Source organism: Callithrix jacchus, chromosome 17 (assembly GCF_049354715.1).
Source record: "Callithrix jacchus isolate 240 chromosome 17, calJac240_pri, whole genome shotgun sequence".
Lineage (NCBI taxonomy): Eukaryota > Metazoa > Chordata > Mammalia > Primates > Cebidae > Callithrix > Callithrix jacchus.
Window position 1 is genome coordinate 32,178,848 of NC_133518.1, and position 9,815 is coordinate 32,188,662.

A 9,815-nucleotide genomic window follows, 5' to 3' on the forward strand; every position below is an offset into this window, starting at 1 on the left:
AATGAGGAAACCAGGTACAGATAAGTCATATATAAGTGTTTCAGTGGCAGGAAGTTATGAAAGCAAATGAAGACAAGATTTCTTAACTCTCTACTCACAGTCTCTTGTCATCACACTACTGGTTCTCAAGTGGAGTGTCCAGAATAGCAGCATAAATCTTATCTAAGAATTTGCTAGAAATGCTGCTTTTCAGGTGTTGCTCCAGACCCAATGAATCAGGAGCTCCAGGAGTGAGGCCTCAGCAATCTGCATTCTAGCAAGTCCTCCAGGCAGTTCTAATGCACAGTAAAGTATTAAGGAGGCCTATTTGCATCAAGATTGCACCTGTGCAGTCAGAAAGCCAAGCATGAGCCGGAGCATTTGTGAGTGGAATAGGAATTTCCTCTGACTAAGAAGACTGAGTTGTGGGTTAAAATAGCTAATCAGAGAAGAAACATTATGAGTTTAGGATGTAAGTGGAAACTACAATTTTCTAAGTACTATCAGGTCTGTTGTGGCCCAGATTTTTCTCTCTTCTTAACTCTTCCAATAAAAGTTTCAACTGCACAGTTAAGGACTTGAAGGGAGAATTTCTAATTTTATAATGAGAACCAGTAGAAGAAAAAAAAGTGGGCCGGTTTTGGTAGCTCATACCTGTAAGCCCAGCAATTTGGGATGCTGAGGCAGATGGATTGCTTGAGCCCACAAGTTCAAGACCAGCCTGGCAACATAAAGAAACCCCATGTCTACAAAAACACAAAAATCAGCCAAGTGTAGTATAGTCCCAGCTACTTGGGAGGCTGACTTGGGAGAATCCCTTAAGCCTAGGAAGTGGAGGTTGCCATGAGCTGAGATCACACCACTGCCTTGCAGCCTAGGCAACAGAGCAAGACTCTGTCTCAATAATAAGAATAATAATTTTCCAGATTGGCCTTTGTTGTGTCTTGTGTTAAATATAATTATTTTTAAAATAACAAACCTTTCTTAGATTTAGTTTATATAGCATGTGGAAGATAAGGGGAAGAAAAAATATTTCTTGAAGATGAGACACAGTTAAGTTTGCCTATTTTTATATCTCACCACTAAATTCCTTTGCCCTGAAAAACACTCAAGTTTATTTTCCATGACTCATCACCAAATTTCTGTTCCTTAGATGTGGATCCTGCGTTGTGTGGGTCAGAAATATCAAATAATTTTTTTTAATGTACAGCTTACATTTTAGTCCAAGAATAATTTTATCATAAGGAACCAAACAAGTAGAAAATTCTCTTTCATGATTGAAAAACTCCTGTTAAGCTTAGCAATATTAGTAGTATTAAAATACTTTTAAGTTATAGCCTCAGGACATTCACAAATAATAAAAGCTACAACAAATACTGTTGCCATTAGTTAAACTTGGCTCATGCAAAGGTCTTGTAAACAAAATCTTGCTCTTAAAAGAAAAGAGAGATGCACCAAATTTTACTCATTTCCTTTTATCCCTCTCTATTGTTTCTAAAGACATGGGCTCATAGTTCAGGATAATGCCTTTTAAACTCTTAATCAAATACTTAATTACTAAAATTTAGCTATCATGGGGAAGTATAACTCTCTCTCAGTCCCTGAAACCATAATGTTCAAGATAATTATCAGAGCCCTTTATACTCAATTTGTTAGATAATTTTCTATTTACCACCTACTATAGTTTAAAAATAGTTTGTTCCCACCAAAACTCATGTTGGAGCTTGTTCCCCAGTGTGGCTTCGTTGAGAGGTGGTGTCGTTAAGAGGTGATTAGGTCATTGAGATGAATTAACCTTTTTCTTACAAAACTGTGTTAGTTCTTGTTGGAGTGGGTTAATCCTGAAGAGAGCCAGTTGTTATAAAGACAGGTTACCTCCATGTTTTGACAGTCATTTCATGTACTTGATCCCACTTCCACCTCATTTTAACTCAGCATGAGGCCCTCACCAGAAGCCACCTGACGCAGCCACCCAATCTTTGAACTACCCAACCTGCAGAGTTGTGAGTTAAATAAACCTCTTTTGGCCAGGTCTGGTGGCTCACACCTGTAATCCCAACCCTTTGGGAGGCTGAGTTGGACAGATCATGAGGTCAGGAGTTTGAGACCAGCCTGACCAAAATGGTGAAACCCTGTGTCTACCAAAAATACAAAAATTAGCCAGTCATGGTGGCCAACATGGTGAAACCCTGTCTCTACTAAAAATACAAAAAAAATTAGCTTGGTGTGGTGGCACATGCCTATAGTCCCAGCTACTTAGGTGGCTGAGGCAGGAGAATCGCTTGAACCCAGAAGGTGGAGGTTGCAGGGAGCCAAGGTCATGCCACTGCACTCCAGCCTGGGCAACACAGCAAGACTCTATCTCAAGTAAATAAAAAAATAAAATATAAACCTTTTCTTTATAAATTACCCAGTCTCAGGTATTCTATATAGAAATATGAAATGGACTAAGACACCACCCATAACTAGAGCCGTCCCTGCAGTAGAGGATGTAGGTACAAATAGAATACACATTTTGTTAGGAGACACTGTGAAAGAGAATGAAGACCTTGTAATAAAAATTTTATTATTATTTAAGAATGTTTATCCTGCTTCTTGTGGTTTGGGGTTTGTTTTTCTTGTTATTTTTCTTTTGCAAAGTATACTTTATTTTTAGTTGTGCAAATGTAATTAGAAACCCAGGATTTTATGTTCCCAAAACTGTCGAAAAGAATCACAATGATTTATTAAGTCTCTAGGCCTAACACAACACGGTGGTGCTCAAGCCTATAAAAAGTTTGCCTCAGCTGGGTATGGTGGCTCATACCTGTAATCCCAGCACTTTGGGAGGCTGAAGAGGACAGATCACGAGATCAAGAGATTGAGACCATCCTGGCCGACATGGTGAAACCCTGTCTCTACTAAAAATACATACACAAAAAAAAAAATTAGCTGGGCGTGGCGGCATACTCCTGTTGTCCCAGCTACTTGGGAAGCTGAGGCAGGAGAATCGCTTGAAACCAGGGGTGGGGGTTGTAGTGAGCTGAAATCACACCACTGAACTCCAGCCTAGGGAACAGAGCAAGACTTTGTCTCAAAAAAAAAAAGTTTGCCTGAACAGAAAACTGTAATGCTTCAGCGACCAGGGTGTTGTCAAAGTGTTTGCTGAGATAGTCCTCAAGAGATTTTTTTCACCCCAAGTGGTCTCTTGAATGTGCTAACAAACCCCACATTCATCAAATTTCTCATGAAAAGTAGAGAATGTTGCAAAACATGCTAAGGGTAACCTGTACTGATATTAAACAGTTACTACTATTTTTTCTATTCTGAGGTATAAAGTTAGAGAACAATTGAGAAGAGCTGATTGCTTAATAAAATAATTACCATTTTCAGAGCTGACCCAACTTTCATGAATAAAATTTTTAAAAACCAGGCTGGGCACAGTGGCTCATGCCTATAATCCCAGCACTTTGGAAGGCTGAGGCAGGCAGATCACTTGAGGTTGGGAGTTCGAGACCAGCCTAACCAACATGAAAAGACCTTGTCTCTACTAAAAATACGAAATTAGCCAGTCATGGTGGCATATGCCTGTAATCCCCACTACTCGGGAGGCTGAGACCGGAGAATCACTTGAACCTAGAAGATGGAGGTTGCTGTGAGCTGGGACTGCACTCCAGCCTGGACAACAAGGCTGGACAAAACTCTCTCAAAAACAAAAACAAAACAAAAAAATTTTTAATCTAATTATGTGAGCAAAAAAAAAATTGAAAAAAATTAATTTATAATGCCTATAAATGGTCATGGCAGTAACTATTTGACAGCTGACTCTCTCTTCTCTAATAAATACACACTATAAGAGTTCATGTTTCTGGTTTTCTGAGGTAGCCACTTAATGACTAGCAATTTAAATTCATTAATATCGTGACTGAATTCATTGCAACTTCCCTACCAAAGCCCTAGAATCATTTTTATATCACTGTAATCCAAAAGCGTTAAAAAAAAACCATAAATGTTTAATACTTTCTCTTCTATTGCAGCTTTATAGCATGCTTTTCAAGTCTCTAATGCAGCCACTCTCAAATGCACTTTATAGGAACAATCAGACAATTTTCCTCATGGGCAGCAGATTGCTTCATCTGGAGCGTTCCCTTACTTCTAATTCTTCAACCTGTCCTTCCTTCTTCTTAATATTTCTGCAGGCAGTCTGAAAAGTGATCAAACACCTGGCCGGGTGCAGTGGCTCACACCTATAATCCCAACACTTTGGGAGGCTAAGGCTGCTGGATCACCTAAGGTCAGGAGTTTGAGATCAGCCTGGCCAACGTGGCAAAACCCCACCTCTTCAAAAAATACAAAAATTAGCTGGGTGTAGTGGTGCGCGCCTATAATTTCAGCTACTAGGGAGGCTGAGGCACGAGAATCACTTGAACCTAGGAGGTGGAGGTCACGGTGAGCTGAGATCTGGCCATTGCACTCTAGCCTGGGTGACAGAATGAGACTCTGTCTTAAAAAAAAAAAAAAAAAAAAAAGGCAGCTGGTAAAATGTAGAATGGAAAGCTTGTGGAGTTTGTAATGATCAGTAATAATGTATACAGATTATATAATATCTAGTGTAAAACATATGCTCAATCACTATTATTATTATTGATCCTTCCAACAGGCTTAGAAGTTAGGTAGTACAGCTGTCTTAACAGAATTCATCTACAAAGATTCATTCCTTTCACATTACACTCCACAAGCAAGAATTTTTTTAATTTTTATTTATATATTTATTTATTTATTTATTTTTGAGACAGAGGCTTGCTCTGTCACCCAGGCCGGAATGCAGTGGTGTGATCTTGGCTTACTGCAATTTCTGCCTCCCAAGCTCAAGCAATTTTCCTGCCTCAGCCTCCCAAGTAACTGGGATTACAGGTACCCACCACCATGCCCAGCTAATTTCTGTATTTTTAGTAGAGATGGAGTTTCACCATGTTAACCATACTGGTCTCAAACACCTGCCTTGGCCTCCCAAAGTGCTGGGATTACAGGTGTGAGCCACTGCATCTGGCCTAATTTATTTATTTTAGGGAAAAGGTCCTGCTCTCTCACACAGGCTGGAATGCAGTGGCATGATCATAGCTCACTACAGCCTCAAATTCCAGGGCTAAAGTGATCCTCCTGCCTCAGCCTCCCAAATAGTGGGGACTACAGGCATGCACCACCACACCTGGCTAAGATTAAAATTTTATTTACAAGCCATTTACTTAAAGGAATCGCAAAACAACTTCAATTTTTTTTTTGAGATGGAGTTTCGCTCTCATCACCCAGGTTGGAGTGCAGTGGTGCAATCTCAGCTTACTGCAATCTCCGCTTCCGGGTTCAAGTGATTCTCCTGCCTCAGCCTCCTGAATAGTAGGGATTACGGGCATGCACCACCATGCCTGGCTAATTCTGTATTTTTAGTAGAGATGGGGTTTCACCATGTTGGCTATGATTGGTCTCTAAATCCTGACCTCAGGTGATCTGTCCACCTCAGCCTCCCAGAGTGCTGGGATTACAGGCGTGAGCCATCACACCCGGCCTCAACATCAATTTGTTTACAATACAGGCAGGCAGGATAGGAAAGGGAATTAGTTATGAGACAGGCTTATAATCTTTCCTAGTCTAGTCAGAATTGAAGACTTTGTCTGCCATCTACCAATGAGTCCACCAGACCTAAATGTTATGTAAAGATATTCTTTGTCATAAGTTTTATTATCTTCTCCTTAAGGGAGATAATAGAACCTTTCTTTCAGTGTCTTGCGCCACAGGCGGAAGAGCACCCCCTGAAGATGTGCAGCCCATGCTTGAGTAGGTGGTGAGAGCAGTTATCATGACGTAGAGGATGGTTCCGGTTTGACTTCGGCTGCTGCATTCCTGCTCTCTGGATAGTGCGAGAAGAGTGCTCTGTATCACTGACTCACAGCAAGACAGGAAATCTCAAGCAGGTCCACCCTTCCTTCCTGCCCTCCGAAGAGCTGAGTTGCAGAACCACAGGCCACAACTAGCCCAGAGTCTTGGTGAGAAGGGCTGGAGCCAAGCGTCAGAGACAGAGCAACTGCAATCGAATCTTGAAATGTATTCACGTCAGGGCCCTGCTGCAAGGAAAATAGGCTCTCTTTTTTCTAGAGAATATTTTTTCTGTTGAGATTTCTCTTTTCATCTTTACTCAGTATCTCCCTGGCTTATTCTGACCTTTGTATTGTTTTGAAAAATGAAAACAATTGACTCAACATAATTCACTTGATCAGACTTCATTTACGCCAAGTTTAAAAAGCATGCAAGAAATGACATCAGTCATTATCAAGCAATGCCTCCAAATGGCAAGAGGGCAGAAAGTAAAATGTAATTGCATTTACAGTAGAATTTGAAACATAGTGTAAAATTCCTTCAACTCATGTTCTTCACGTGAGCAGCAATGATGATAATAATAAAGGCTAACAATTACCCCAAGGACTGATCTAAATACTTTTGAAGTTTAAGTCATTTAAGGGTTACAACTACGCTTTGAGATCTATACATTATTATTGCTCCCATTTTACAGATGAGGAAGCTATGAAAGTGAATGAATGCCTCATCAGATTTCCCAAAATTGTTTTAAACCTCATAAATAGTAAACAAATAAAGGCTAAATACATAAAGTACATTTATATGTGTATGTGAGTAATCAATAAATCTACTGTTGTAAGAGTCAAAAGAGTAAATGATATAAAATGATGATTTATATATTTCCTTCATTTGGCCAGGTTCAGTAATCTATTTCCAATTCATTCAAAACACCAAGAAAAAAAAAATCCCTACTAAAAATCAAAAGTCAAAACTCTTTAATGAGTTGTTTACAACAGACCAAATATGTCAGTAGCTTTTGACAAGTCCAATTCATTATATTCCTGAAATGTAGCAATGTCAAAAAAAAGTAGCAGAAGTCTGAATTTCTGTGTGTGAATCAAAAAACTAGGTCTCAGACTGAAAAATAATTTCGTGGGAGGGTGTGTGTGTGCACGTGTGTGTGTGTGTTTGTATGTGTGTAGAAAGAGAGCAAAACTATCTTTCAATTCTCAGCTTCTTATTTTCCTGCTCTCCCCAAACTCAACCCAAATCTTGTATTCCATCCAACCCAATATACTTGTATTGTTCTTGTTCATTGTCTCAGGTGTTTGAATATGGTGCTGTTTCTCTGTCTAAAAAGCCATCCCCAACTCCCACAGCATTCCACCTCCAGCATTTAGAATTCTTCTATCCATCTGTTCATGTACTCCAGAAGTACACGTTGAATATCTATTATGCGAGTAGGAGAAAACAAGGTTACTGTTCCGATGGGGAATGCATTCTAGTGCAGAGAGAGACACAAAGTTAAGAAAGAGAAAAGAAAATTGGAGGAGGTATGGAAAGAGGGAAGAAAGGAAGGAAGGAAGAGGGGAAGGGGCAGGGGGAAGGAAAGAAGGAAGGAAAAAAGGAAGGAAGGAGGGAAGGAAAAAAGGAAGAAAGGAAGGAAGGAAGAGAGGGATATAGGAAAAGAAAGACACTAACAAATCATAGCTAATGATAAGCAGAGTCAAATGACTTCCAGTGACTGAGTGGTTACTTACATCAGGTATCAGGAATCCAGCCACCTAAGTTGAGTTCTGAATGACAAGAAGAAGCTAATCATGCAGAGAGATAGGAGGAACAGCATTTTGGCAACAGGAACCAGAGAGCAAGCTAGAGTTCCCAAAGAACTGAAAGGAGCCAGCATGATTGAATTACAGTCAGGGGCCAGATGCCATTGGCTTCATAAGACCAGTAAGAAATTTAAATTGAAAGTTTAAAGTGGAGGATTGATATAATCAGATCTATCACTCTGGCTGTTGAGAGCACACTTAATGTTAGGGAGTCAAGTGTAGAAGGGGAAATATGAATTACAATACAGGTGCATGAGTCAAGCCAATTCTTTCTTCTCTGTGCTCACATATTTTGTAAATACTCAAAATTAACATTAACATGTTCTTTAAAAACTGGTTTATTTTATTTCATTTTATTTAAAAACTGGTTTTCTTTTCTTGTACTTAGATAACAAGATCCTCGCAAGCAGGTCTGAATCATCATGTACAATAAACATTTCCTGCATGAATAAATCAATGAAAGAATGACTAAATAAACCAAGATTTGTCCCGGAGAAAGTTTAAAGCCTCTGAAAACAGCAGACATCCATTTGAATAACCACATAACAAAGTGAATCATTTACATTGCAGAACACAGAGAAAGCATTATACTTGAGGGCCTAGGAGGGAGAAAGCATATTACTCAAATAAAGTTGTGATACTGAATTAGAATATTATGGTCTGATGTTCTTAAACACAATACAGTGTTAAAACAAAGTGGCAGGAGTTGGACAGAGAACAGATTGAGATGTCTTCCACTTCTGATGTTTCACAGTTTCAGATTATGGTTGTATTTACACTCAAGAGTTCTGAGTCAAGATGAAATTCAAATGAATCTACTGGGGAAGTTATTTATCTCTGCTGAACCACTAAATAAAGAGTAAACAAGAGTGTCAGATCACTCTTGAACTGAATTCAAATTACAGCAAAGCCCTGACCATGGGACAAAATACTCACATTCTAGATGATTCTTCCTGAAATTACAAAAAGATCAGTCATGAGGAAGAGTGAACTTTGTATTTAGTGTACTCCCTTCATTCTAGTCTGTACTTCTCTCTCCTTAGGGCTTCCCTGTCTCTACTCAAACATTCAGGAACCTTAAATTGCACAAATGATAATCAAGCTGCTTTCTACTCAATTCCTTTCCTTCCTGCTTTGCTGCCCCTTCCCCAGCCTACTTCAACTAGCTACATACATCAGGTAGCCTTTGCTTCACAACAAAATGTTACAAATTTTGGGGACTTAAGACAGCCACTTATATTTTCTCACAGTTTGGTGGTGATTGTGCTTCTGGATGAGGCCAGCAATTTGAAGTTGAGTGATCTAAAATGGCCTCCCTCTCACATCTGGGGCTACAGCTAGGACAACTGGTATGTTTAAGGTTTGTCTTCATATGCTCTCTCATCCTCAAAGAGTCTAGTTTACATGGTGGCAGAAACATTCTCAGCAGCAGGAGAAGGTAAACCCTATATGCAAGCCCCTTTCAAGCCTCTGCACATTTTTTTTTCCAGAGACCATGTCTGTCCAGCTTGTTGCGCAGGCTGGCTTCAAGCTCCTGGGCTCAAGGGATGTTCCCACCTCAGCCTCCTAAGTAGCTGGGACTATAGGTATGCATCACCATGCCCAGTCTGCACCATATTTTTCAATGTTCCATTGGCCAAAGCAAGTTACCCAGCCAAGCCCAGGATTAAAGGATAAGAAATAAACTCAACGTTTGATGGGTGGCCTGGCAAAAATCCCACTGCAAAGGGATATAAGTAATTTGTGACCATACTTATATCCCTGTATGCAATCCCACTCATATCCATTGTGAGGGTTATAAGTAATTTGTGACAATTTCCTGATCTATTACAATATCATTTTGAATAAATTTCATAAAGTTAATTCACAATAAGGTGATAAGGACCCCTAAGAAAGTGTTTTGCTTCTTAATATGGCAAAGTATCTCACCTCAAGAGAAGTGAGCTTCAGAGTCAGAATTGCAGGCCCAGTGCAAATTAGAAAAAGTTGCTCTTCTGCAAAGAACTCATGCAGCTCTTCCAGTCCTGATCTTTAAGAAGCCACCTATTTGAATACTGATTCCACACCCTTTCCCTCTATCCCCACCCCTTAGAAAGTTTCATTACTGTGTGCTTGAAAGGCATGATTTGACTCATGGAAGGCAGTGTAGACTCTACCAAATACCTAGTATATATA